The sequence below is a fragment of the Pseudorasbora parva genome, chromosome 2 (genome assembly GCF_024679245.1).
Source record: "Pseudorasbora parva isolate DD20220531a chromosome 2, ASM2467924v1, whole genome shotgun sequence".
Taxonomy (NCBI): Eukaryota; Metazoa; Chordata; class Actinopteri; order Cypriniformes; family Gobionidae; genus Pseudorasbora; species Pseudorasbora parva.
The window spans coordinates 56,802,967-56,816,388 of record NC_090173.1 but is presented as its reverse complement, the minus strand read 5'-3'; the positions used below and the strand labels follow the sequence as shown (position 1 = coordinate 56,816,388).

The 13,422-nt window shown below is 41.5% G+C and overlaps 1 long non-coding RNA gene across 1 annotated transcript in view; it reads right to left on the bottom strand.

The window, feature by feature from the left end:
• Window positions 1-13,422, bottom strand: part of LOC137055551 (uncharacterized) — a 103,121-nt gene that overhangs the window by 52,991 nt on the left and 36,708 nt on the right. Inside the window, exon 2 of the long non-coding RNA XR_010900023.1 lies at window positions 3,299-3,722. This is a non-coding gene — a long non-coding RNA (uncharacterized lncRNA). The remainder of the gene's footprint in view (window positions 1-3,298; window positions 3,723-13,422) is intronic.

Here is a 13,422-nt window from a genome sequence, read left to right as displayed (position 1 = left end):
TCATATTCCTGACCCATCAGCTTTTCTGTACACAGTGTGCTTTATTAATACGCATTATAGTACGCAAAATTAAGCATTAAATCACGTGACTTCAGGAAAAAAGGGCCTTGTTACCATTTAGTGCTTTCAAGACATTGCGCAGACACAGCACTTCTACAGTAGTCATTTGCCTATGTTTGAAACAGACTTTGGGCCTGAAATGTTGCCTAGGTTGCCATCTTTTGTCTGGATCAGAGCTAATATCGGCTTTTAAGGAGCTACCCCACACTTGGGGAATTTTGTGACGGGTGTGGAGAAGAATGTGCAGGTCTGCGAGCAGCCTTTAGGGCAGAAGCGCGCTCAGTACACAATGGCCTGGCTGTGCTCCCCGTACAGTACGGCAGAGATGAGTCCAGTGTGAAGGCGCTGACTGCTGCGAGAGGAATGCCGAATCTCAGGATGCGGAGACGATAGGACATGATCAAACACACAGCTCAGGTACGCCAGCGCTTCTCCCGCCCGCTGTGTCAACAGAAAACCAGCCTCGTCTTCACAAATAATCCCTGCACATTAACTCAAAGTGTCTCCATTAAAAGCTCCCCACCTCCCTCACATCAACACACACCGTAGAGCTATCTGTGTGTGAACACCTGATCTTCTAACAAGAGGCTTTCAGACCAGACACAGAGGTGCTGTTTGGTCCCTCGATCACTGGGTGCGTTTACATGCACGCTTACAAGCCGATTATGCCCAATAAGCCGACAATGATCATGGTCATGTAAACGCGGCAACCCGTTTTCTTTTATCGGAGTAAGGTCATAAACGGCGTAAGCATAAACTGGTCAGGACAGGTCGTTTTCTGCCTCTTACCCTGATTTCGCGCTGCATGTAAACGCATTAACCTGCTCTCTGCCGGCTTACTGAAGTGCGCATGTGTGATAGGTGACAAACACGCAAACTTAGAGCAGATTTAAACACATCCAGAGCGAGCGAGCTATGAAATAAGGACATATATCACAAACACAGACTTTTTTAAGATGTGATCTCATCTCATGCAGCAGAAGTAGAAGAGGTTCTGCATGTAAACACACCCATTGAGGAGCAGACACAAAGTATGTGGATCCCATCAGCAAAACACTCAAATAACAGAATCACAGTTTCTCATTACGCCTCAGAACAGGGACACAAATAACCCACATCCAGCTTTCGTCCCACACGGCCATCCCTGCAGCTAGAGGACACGTTCTGCTGAAGGAACGAGGAACTGAGAGCAGGCCACAGGGCAGACGGGTTTCAGGCTGCTCACCGTAGCAGCGCGTCTAAAAGAGAAGATATTTTCAAATATTGCACGATTAAATGAAAATATAGGATTTGTCCATTTTGATCTTGACAAAGTCCTATGAGTGGCCAGATCAATGAGCAGCTGTGGACGGCAACCTCTCGCTGTACCTCAAATTTTTACACAGAGTACTTACCCAACATGATCATCATTTCTGAAAGAAATTGTGAAGGTGAATGCAGATACAAACAAGCTCTCCGTTTAGGATTTGAACAAATATAACCCAAGCCCCTTTGATGACGTGATGATTGCGTTTCTGTTGATCATCGGTCCGTCATCGTCTAAAGCCCGCCCTGATGATTTCATTGGTCAGAACAGTTTCTGTTCGGAGATAATTACTCCTCTATGGAGCAAGGCCAGACCGAACTGCCCGACCTAAAAATGTTGTAGGCGGGGCTAAGTTCGGCTGGCATACACACTTATAGTAATAGGCTATATTCTTAAAATGCATTGTGATCGTAGTGCTCGATGATTAAATGTTTAGTTAGCTCGTAGTGAATGAATCGGTTGACTGAAGCGATTCAGAGTTAAAGAGCAGGATGTACTCGCTCATCATTACACTCATTTAAACACACGTGTAGCAGCTTTAACATTAGTTATCTACTGTAATCAACAAACTAACAACGAATAATACTTCTGCAGCACTTGTTGATCTTTGTTTATGAAAATTTCAGCATTTACTAATTCAATATTAAAATCAAAAGTTGCATTTGTTAACATCAGTCATTAATGATGTGCTTTAAACCAACCTTTAGTGGACATTAAGTGTATTCATATTCAGTGTTCCTTAAAGTGTTGACAAATACATTAAACACAGACACACACACACACACACACACACACGTGTAATCCGTCTTCAGTGTCCTGTGATTCGATAAATAACCTCATGAGCTGTTTGCTAATGCTAATCTCTCAGTTGTCACATTACTATGCAATGCGGTTTACTATAAGAGAAGCATTATTTTTGTTTTTTACTTGAGGACAAATGTGACCCTGGAGCACAAAACCAGTCATAAGTCTCACGGGTATATTTGTGGCGATAACCAACAATTTTATGGGTCAAAATGATCAGATTTTCTGAATAGTTTGATGTTTTTGCACCCTCAGATTTGCAAATATTGTCCTAACAAACCACACATCAATGGAAAGATCATTTATTCAGCTTTCAGATGATCTAGACATCCCACTTTTGAGCAATTGACCCTTATGGCTGGGTTTGTGGTCCAGGGTCATACATCTTCAAAAAAGACTATGGTATGTTCTGGTTTAGGATAGCTAGCTGGATTAAAGTGTATGCGTGCGTGTGTTTGGAGAACATCAGGTCCAGTTTCGTCTTTAAGCATTCGAGGTATTCGCTTTTGCTATGTTTCAACCATTTCACCTGCAACAGGCGTCAAAACAGAAAGGGCCTTCACCCGCCCCCTACACACACCGCAAACATTAGGTACATAAGTAACTAACATGACCTTCTGTTGAACAGACACAAAAACATTCGCTCTCATGAACACAGTCTACGGCTCTGCAACCGATGCTCGTAAAGTCATTCTGGCAGGTCAACATGCAGTCCATTCGTGCCACGAGTTATTGTGTTATTGATCTTTGAAAAGGTGTACCTGCATTACTATAAGACAAAAGTACACTGCATTACCAATTCCAGTTAAATATCGTGTCTATTCCTCGTTCCCTTTGCTATCAAGGCCTGGTCATAACGCTGTCCTTAGCCGAGGGGGGTCACGTTCGACCACGCCATTAAATTCCCCGACTTCTACCCTCCATACATTTCTCTCAATGAATCATTAAACAAATACACACACATTTCAAGTGCTGACAGACCAGAATTGCAGCAGGCAGCAAATATCCCTCCTTCCCACTATATGGAGCATATTTAAACAAAAAGACACACCCAGTCCCCTCACATATTTAGGCAGAGATCTGAAAAGGAAGTGACCTGTGACCCTGGAGGTGGGCTACTGTACTCACCCCAATAACATGAGCTCCAGCTCGCCCCCTTCGAGACCGGACATGGGAAAGATCCAGCCTATTAAGCCAGGAGTCCCACGGAGAGGCTCGTTTGGGGCCGGGAGAAATGGATCCGCCGATGCTAGAGGTGGGCAAAAGCAGCTAACCGGGTGCGAGGACACATGGTTTGAGTTTGGGCCCGTGTCCTAACAGGACTGGCAGCAGGAACCCTCCGACTTCTGGAGAAAGACGATCCTTCCCTGCAAAGTCTACTGTAGCCTCCCGATCTCCTGAGTCCGGAGATTACATCCAATGGGCTCGCCGTCAGGCTGGAACAGAGCGGCCATTGAGTGCGTGAAGACATTCGGCCTCCATCGCGCCGTCAGCTCGGGTGACCAGCGTTCCCCTTCTTCAGGAAGCGCCGTGCGAAGTCAGGCTGGACCCACTGTGGCAAGGGACGAAGCAGAAGGGATACATTACTAAGTGTGCTAGAAATCAAATCTGACAGAGCCAAATGTTTACGTTGGGTAAATGGCAGATCTGTTGTCAAGAAATGGAGCCATGGACAAACATCTCGATCAACGTTCATATCCATTGAAATATGTCAAGTAACGCATTCAATAAAACCATTTTGTCCCCAAAGAACATAGCCTAAAATATGCACTTTTTTACTGATTCATGCCACTTTTAAATGACAGATACAGCCGACAGATAAGAGGATGAAGAGGGAACAGGATTGGGAAATTATGTGAGCGCACCCAGCTTAGATGCACACCTCTCTTATTTAATCAATCATTTATATATAGTGCTTTTACAGTGACAATGATATATAATTGTTCTCCTACTTGATGTCTTCTCTTTAGAAACTCTTTTCTTGTTTAGCTCTCTTCTCTGCACTTCCGTGTTCACCAATACGTAAGGTCATGAGTTACTCTTTCGCCCTAAATCAATGCGTCTGCTTTATGGCCGTCTGTCGGAAGCTAGTTATTTTACTTAAGTGTTAAATATGGATATATTTCGCACACGAACCCATGGCTTCGCTTCAGAAGACCTTTAGTATCCTCCGGAGCCGTGTGGAGCAGTTTATGATGGATAGATGCACTTTTATGATGGATTGTGTGATAAATCAGGCTCTCCATTCAATCTTTGAACGCTTCACCTCATGTTGGAATCACTACACTTACCTGACTCAAAATGGCAATGCACATAATAGACTTGTGAGATAGGAAATATCAAAGAATTTGTGGCGCAGAAGTCACTGCCATGTTAGTTTTAGCTTTTGCCAGGAGAGAGAAGGAGGAGGAGGAGGAGCTTTGAAAAACTGGCATCAAGGTGAGGAGGCTATTGAGTGAAAACGAAGCATTACAGCAAGAGGAGGATCAGGAATGTACCAGTTCAGTTCACACACACCGACTGAAACCTACACACACATCTGGAGCACTTCTGGTCACACCACTCCACGCCTGACCCTAAACTGGGCTGAGCTGGATCTGGCACTTCACCCCAGTCTGAGCTACTCTGTCTCTGTAAGTGCTTTGTGTGTTGAACAAGATGCAGCATGCTCATTCTGCGCCAGTGGAGGGGTGGAAAGATTAACTTTATTTTGAATTCCTTCCTCTTAATATAGCAATTACCCCGCTCGCCCCCCTCCACCACAGCACCGGGCCTGTTCCCAACACCAGATATTTGTTTTGTACACACAAAGCATTTTTCTGCTTGCTCTCGGAGCAGCACAAAAACCCAAACCGTTCGCAGGAACCTGCTCTAGACTAGTTTTCAAAGCTTTTCAGGGTCTACTCCCTTAAACTGCATCAAATCAGCACAATTCACGTTTACCTCGAACTCGTCATGTGATCACTCGATAAAATATATTCCTTTTCGTCCACAGATGATAGAAAGTCAAATGTAACGTAGTGTTGCAAGATATACCAGTACTAGGAAAGTATTTCGATTACCTTCTTTTACAAACAGTACGATATGGACTTTAATTAGTACCGCTACTTTAAGAAGGACAGCGCTAACATGAGCTGGATGAATTTGCGTGGAAGTGTGACAGCAGGTGTCAGGACGTGTGTGCAGAGCTCTGCTTCCACCGTTCACTAAACATTGGAAGTAGTAGAAGAGTTATATGCGCAATGCATGACAGAGAAAGCAACAGAAATATGCGCGCATAAGAAGAAAAAGCTCTGACCAAGCGGCAACCTCCTGCGATCTCTCTTGAAGCCAATACGGAAGTAATGTAAACTGCATTTCCTCAACTGGCCGCTAGGGACAGGCTCCAGAAGGGAGCAGAATCTCATTGAGCCCCATGTTAAAATTCTCAACTTTAAAGCAGAAAAAAACATGTTTACAGCCTGGTACCAGTTGTGGTTTTGGCTTATAAGGCTAATTTTGATCTTCATGACAACTCTGAGGGGGGTGAATTTTTTTATAACTCATTCGTTTCCGTTATATAAAGCCTTAAGGTTCTGCATAATTAAGGGCGTGGTTACAGGTGGATAGCCATTTATCCGCCGTCTATAGTTATTGCGTATAGAATACGTAGAATCAGTGTATAGTTAAATTATAAAAGTGAAGACTAGTTTTATATTTGATTACTTAATTTCTTTCTTGACTTGCTGTTAAATTGACCTAATGTAGCTGAAAAATAAAGCACTGTTATTGTCATGTTGTTTGTAATTTGCATTTGTTGCTTATTTTTAAAAACAGATACAATTAAAAATCTATATTATAAGATTACATTTAAAAAATATTAAATTACTCGTACCATAAAATAAGATTTTGATCACCTCAACCTGTTGAGAATTGAAAGGTTAGTGAATGCTAACATGATTGATAATGATGACCTCTGTGAGGATCTTCACACTGGCATGTAGTTATTATAGTAATAAAAGGAGGGAATGGTCAAAAACCAGCGCAGGAACATGCTGAACAAGTGCATTTTTAGTAAAATAAATAAAACGATGAATAAGTAGCAGAATAAGCAGAATAAGTTCTGCTGTCATATTATTCATATTATCTGTTTTGTTTTTTTTTTACCGTGGTATCGATTTAGTATCGGTATCGAGGTATTTTAGTCTGGTATCGTATCGAAGTCATAATTTTGGTATCGTGACAACACTAATTTGGCGACGTGAAGGGAGAGTTAATGTTGGTGATCTGCATCTTTGGGGTGAGCCTGTATTTTAGTGTTTTAATACGGAGCCTCACACATGACATGCAGGATGTAAGAATTATGGAGACACTTTATAAAAGTACAGTAACACAAATCACTAACAAACTATTATAGTTTATTGTAGTTTGATATAGTAATAGGCTATATTCTTGAAATGCATTGTGACCGTAGTGCTCAATGATTAAATGTTTAGTTAGCTCGTAGTGAATGAATCGGTTGACTGAAGCGATTCAGAGTTAAAGAGCAGGATGTACTCGCTCATCATTACACTCATTTAAACACACGTGTAGCAGCTTTAACATTAGTTATCTACTGTAATCAACAAACTAACAACGAATAATACTTCTACAGCATTTGTTAATCTTTGTTTATGTTAATTTCTGCATTTACTAATACATTATTAAAATCAAAAGGACCGAGGGTTGTGGAGCTGAGCACACCTGCTGGAGCGATTGTTACACAAACCCACGGATCGCGAGCACCGGGACTTTTATGATGAAGGGACGGGACACAGTCGCCGGGCGCCCGCACTGATCCGCTCTTCCGGTTAGGATTATGAGGTAAAGCAGCTCTGTTTATCATATTAGATACATTTATGTGTGTTGAAAATGATGTTATGACGTTACTCCGTGCGTTCACTTGTTCACACTGCTAAGAGTAAAGCACTCATGCCAAATAAAACCCGAAACCGAGGGTAGCGCAGATATGACGCGATTGACAGGCGACTCCCTCAAACGCTATGCTGACACGTCCCGGTCCTCGGTTAAAATAGCAATTTTCTCACAATTTACAAATAGTTGGAAACATTTGGGATATTGTAGATACTCAACTGAACAAAATATATAACACTGGCCTAGTGGTTTTTGGACATTTTACTGCAAAAATACTACATAGTGCACCTTTAATGAAGTGCTTTAAACCAACCTTTACTGGACATTAAATGTATTCATATTCAGTGTTCCTTAAAGTGTTGAGAAATACATTAAACAAACACACACACACACACACACACACACACACACACACACACACACACACACACACACACACACACACACACACACACACACACACACAACATTCTGCATTTTTACTTTCTCAAAAAAACTCATCCTGTATGATTTATAAGCCTTTTGAAAAGTGGGGCCATGGGTAATGTCCTCATATTTCACCCTGTCCTGTAATACCTGTGTCATACCCATGGCATTATACACACTTGTGTCCTCATATGTCCTCACACACAGTTTTCCAATTCATTTGAGTATTCATTTTCATTGTAACACCGTTCTTCGGCACAAACTAAAATATAACACAGTGAATATAAAGAAGGGAATGTAAAGTTTCTGAAGGCTGGTATAAGGCAGTGCCGCCCCCAGACCCACAGCAGGACGGGTGAAAAGTTGAGGCTTGTGCCGGTCTTGATTTACAGGTGTGCTCCGTATCATCTTACACATGTTGTTGTGTGCACATTAGTTGTAATGCAAGATGTAAAATGTTCAGACGGATGGCACTGATCTAGACTTTGTAACTGAATGCGTTTCCTCTTCCACAGCAAGACTGCACTAATTTCTGCACACAGTTCAGAGACAAAAAATATAAAAAAAAGGACAGCATTTCCCACCATCCCTCGACACCGCTCACAATCACAGCCAGAAGCCTTCAGACAATGATCCGACTCCTTTTATTGCGAAAAGTGCAAAAGTGCATTTTGTCTTGTTTCCAGTCCAAATATCTAAAATCAAGATGCATTTACTAGATTAGTAAAATAATCTTATTTCTGATTGAAATCTTGTTTCTTGTTTCCGTCCCAAACTGAAATACGATTATTTTTTTGCACCAGAAAACAAGCAAAAATATCTTATGTCACTTTACTTAACATAATTTGTTCACATAACTTCAACATCATGGAATTAAATAATTAGTATAAGCCAACTGAGTAGTCTCAAAATGATTTTAAAATGGCTTCCTAACAACAGCGCTGCGCACTACCCTGCCTCTTTAATCAAATCACAAGAGTATTTAATTTTTGTTGATTTTTGTGGTCACATGACTGATTTATAAGACTGTACTAACTAGCTTTCATTCTGTTAGCCAATAATAGCCCATAATGAAGATGTTAAGGGCTATGAATGCTCTTTAAAGGGATCCCATGGTGTTGAGACTTGTATGGCTTAATATAACATAAATGATGTCTCTTACTGAATTATGTAGTAGAAAACACATGAAAGATCTACGTTATTTTAAAAATCGATTTTATATTTGGACCATGGGCGGCGCCATTTTGTTTGCGTTCTAGGTTGATGACGTAGAAAGGTTGAACTCCTCAATCAGCTGGCATTACCCGTAGCTATTTTTACCACAACGCAACTCGAAAATTGTTTCAGAGTTAAACAAAACCAATGAATTCCTTTGTAATTGTACTTAAAACACACTCAAACATACATGTGCACACAAACTCACCTACACAAGTCACAAGCAGATCGGCGGGCGCGCACACGAAAGGCTCTGTCTCAATCGAGATGTTGGGCTGCTCAGTCTCCACGACAGGGGCTGAATCTGAAATCGACCCTATACCCTTAAATAGGGCATTATTTGAAGGGACGGCCATTTGTAGTGTTGTCCGACACCATAGTGGACATGTTCGAGTGCAGTCATTCAGTCTCACGTTCCACCGCAATAACGAGTAAAGCCGATTTACAAACAGCTGTCCGACTTCACGCACTCAAACATACATGTGCACACAAACTCTCTCTCTCTCACACAGACTCACACACACCCCAACAGATCGGCGCGAACACACACACACACACACACACATACACACACACCAACAGATCGGCGCGAACACACACACACACCAACAGATCGGCGCGAACACACACACACACACGCACGCACTGCGCGCGCATACATAACCCTCAATCTATTCCCTGTGTTGATATCCTGTTCAACACATCCTGTTCCCTAGATAGACTGTTGATAGTAGATTAACTATAATGCCTAATGTGACCAGCAGAGGGAAATATCTAGGTAGGACGATGGGATAAAGTAACGTGAGGAAGAGAGGCAGGATGTTTTGGTGATGATGCATGCGATTGAGACAGAGCAGTCAGGTGTGTGTGTGCGCGCCCGCCGATCTGTTTGTGACTTGTGTAGGTGAGTTTGTGTGCACATGTATGTTTGAGTGTGTTTTAAGTACAATTACAAAGCAATTCAATTGTTTTGTTTAACTCTGAAACAATTTTCGAGTTGCGTTGTGGTAAAAATAGCTACGGGTAATGCCAGCTGATTGAGGAGTTCAACCACTCTACGTCATCAACCTAGTAGAACGCAAACAAAATGGCGCCGCCCATGGTCCAAATATAAAATCGATTTTTTAAATAACGTAGATCTTTCATGGGTTTTCTACCACATAATTCAGTAAGATACATCATTTATGTTATATTAAGCCATACAAGTCTCAACACCATGGGATCCCTTTAATGCCATGAGCTGTCTCTGCCAATCGCTCCGCTCTTCTCCACTACGGTAACCCAGTGGTCTAATTATTGCAACATTATTAAAAATAAACACTACACTCTCAGAAAAAAAGGTACAGTGCTGTCACTGGGGCGGTACCCTAAGGTACAACACTGAAAAGGTACTAATATGTACCTTTAAAGTACTACTATGTACCTTTAAGGTACTAATTTGTACTCTGAAAGTACTGATATACACCTTTTAAGGTACATGTACCATTTAGGGGTGAGTAAGGTACAAAGATGTACCTTTTCACTTTTGTACCTTAGGGTACCACCCCAGTGACAGCACTGTACCTTTTTTCTGAGAGTGTATTAAACAATATAAAGTCTCCCCGTTTTGTAATTTTGCCCAAAAAACACATAAAATAACACTTAAGTTCAACAATCTTCCCGTCAAGTCCCGAGCAAAGCATTCTGGGAGCTACAGTTTCAGCTAAAGTCATGTTGGAGTACTTGATCGGTTCACATTCACCCCAAATAATGTAATCTAGTCGATTGCACATTTTAGAGAACTACATTAATCGACAGCAAAAGAATCACGTTTAGAAGAGAAACACTATTTTGTTGCGTAGATCGCAAATAATATGATTAAGTAAATTGGACAATTTGTGTTTTCCTTGTTTTTCAGTGTAAGAGGAGCATTTTGTTTGTTTTAACTCACTTAATTTTGATATTTTTCCCCAGAAAACAAGAAAAAATATATTTTGTCTTTTTACTAATCAAGCAAATGCATCTTGATTTAAGAATATTTAGATATTTGGACTGGAAACAAGACACTTTAAGGCACTTTGTGCAGTGTGAGCTGTGCCGTGTGTCGTTCTCTCTCTCTCCGACATTAGACAATGCCTCATTAAGCAGCGCGGCCGCAGAGACACGCAATTAGGTTAAAACAAAAGTGGAAACCCCAGCTCCAGGGAAAGTCCAGAGTCGCTGTCGGTGCGTCGCTCAAATGAAAACTGAGCTGCATCCATTTTTGACAGATTGGTACAGACGGGGTAATTCAACACAGTTTTTTGTCCATGTTTTCCATGTGCACATATCATATTCAAAAACGGCAAGCATCAGAAGAAAAGGCCCTTTCCGTTCCCAACAATGACAGAACTGTTCTCAAGGCTTTATGCAATACAAAGGCCTCCGCGGGGGGTGCGGGGGACACTTTAATGTGCCTTTCCTTCTCTCTCTCTCTCTTTGAACACACACTTACTGCAACATGTGACTCAACACAACACCTGCACGCGGAAGAGCAAACACACTCGCGGCGCTGCCAACGAACCTCCGCGAACTCGGAGATATCGGCCCATCTCTGATGGAAATGGAGGCCGCTGTGGCTTTACATTCCAGCACACAGATCAGGAGGAGCAAGATTCGGCTCCGCGTTAGAGAAACACCGAATAAACCAACACAAGACAGAGAACATGCTCTTCTTTCTTAGTATTTTTGTCTTGTTTCTAGTCCAAACATCTAAAAATGCTTAAAACAAGAAGCATATACTAGACAAGCAAAAGAAATTGTCTTGTTTTGGGGAAAAATAACTCAAAATGAAGAGAGTTTCTGCTTAAAATAAGATAAATAATCTGCCAATGGGGGGAGAGAAATAATCTTAACTCAAACAGAAAACAAGATTATTTATCTCACCCCATTGGCAGATTATTTATCTTATTTTAAGCAGAAACTCTCTTCATTTTGAGTTATTTTTCCCAAAACAAGACACACATTTTTACTTGTCTAGTAAATGTTTCTTAATGTAAGAATTTTTTGATATTGCGACTAGAAACAAGACAAAAATACTAAGTAAGAAAAGCATTTTTTGCAGTATGAGAAATAAACGCCGCTTATTAGAGACGTCAATAGAGTTCAGTGTCAAAGAGACATCGAGATGTAAATCAAATTAAGATGGGGACTCTTTATTCCTCACACATTTGTGCAGCAGATGTCTCCAGCAGAGCAAAACGGTTTTATTTTTGCCCAACAGCAAGACAGATCCCATGTTTTTATGACATTTCATACATGGACAGAAACAAACAGCCGTCCCTCTGGGAGAGAAAGACAAAAAAAGCAGAGTTTGAAAGTGTTTGCGGGAGAGATGGGACGCTTGGTCCCGTGACTGCTCATGTTGGGCGGGACGGGGCTTATGATATATTGTGCAATCGTGAATCACAATGAGGTCGGCTTGTCATGTGCACTGTTGTTGCAAAGTTTAAAGAAATGCCAACACTATCTCACGACCAATTAGTACTAATAAATACGACTGAATAAAAGGTGTCTCATTTATACGATTTGTCTAAACCCATGTGATGGGTAGGTTTAGGGGCGGGGTCAGGGGTAGGTCATTCGTATGATTTCATACGAATTTGGTAACTCATATATATGTACGATTTAGCAAAAATCGTATGAATTCGTACGAGTGAGGTAGTATCAATTCGTACGAATTAGCCACCTCGTAAAATTAGTACGAATTGCCGTGAGATCGGGTTGGAAATGCAGTGAAAAGTCTGCGATAGTCGGTTTTACGCGCCATTCAGCCGCACTCATTTCATCAGTTCTGGCTTTTATAGTAATAAAAAGCATTTAGTTCAGTAAATGCACAATTCCGATTTGGTGACTATATTAGGGGTGTAAGAAATTTTTGATACACGTGAGTATTGCCATATTTTGTTTGGCGATACTGTATCGATTCTCAAAAACACTGTATCGATATTTATATATTTATTTATTTACATCCAAGATTCGTGGCTTTGTGTTCAAATTCAACCATAGACTGTATTCAACCCAACCGCTAGATATTAGTGTTATCTCAGAACGTGACTGATGCGGAGCCAGAGAATAGCAAGCTGAATGTGTGTGTGTCAAAGCGCTCGGAAAGCGTTCCTCCCATAGGGGCTGCCATTGCTAACCAAGCCATCACCTGCTGTTAGCATCCCATTGACTCCCATTCATTTTTGAGTCACTTTGACAGTGAATAACTTTACATCTGAGGCGTTTAAAGACTCCATTTGTCCATTGTTTATTTATAAAGAAACACGACAATGTATAAAAGGCTCCATTACCTTGTATCTTACACTATCGCCCCGCAGAAGCTGTTTTTGTAAAAATAGGCTAACGATTGCGTCATAACCAACGCGACTCTGTCGCACAGTTGAGAAATTACCGTATAGACCTGAGGAGACGCTCGCAGGCAATCTTTTACTGTCTATGAGACAGTCGGGGGGACGTGGAGACATAAAGTCTGATAAAGTCAAGGGGGAAGAATGGGGAGAAGCCCATAGTGAGCCAAAAGCAACGGGAGAAAATATTTAAACAACGTGATTCAGCTTTCACTTTCCACATCTACTAGAAGACCTACAGCTGTCTGATAGGAGGCTCACGTCACATCTACGTCCTCAAGCTCCGTCTGAGCCGGCGCAGTTCGCTCAGCCATCAGGAAGTGAGTGCCTCTGATTGGCATAATT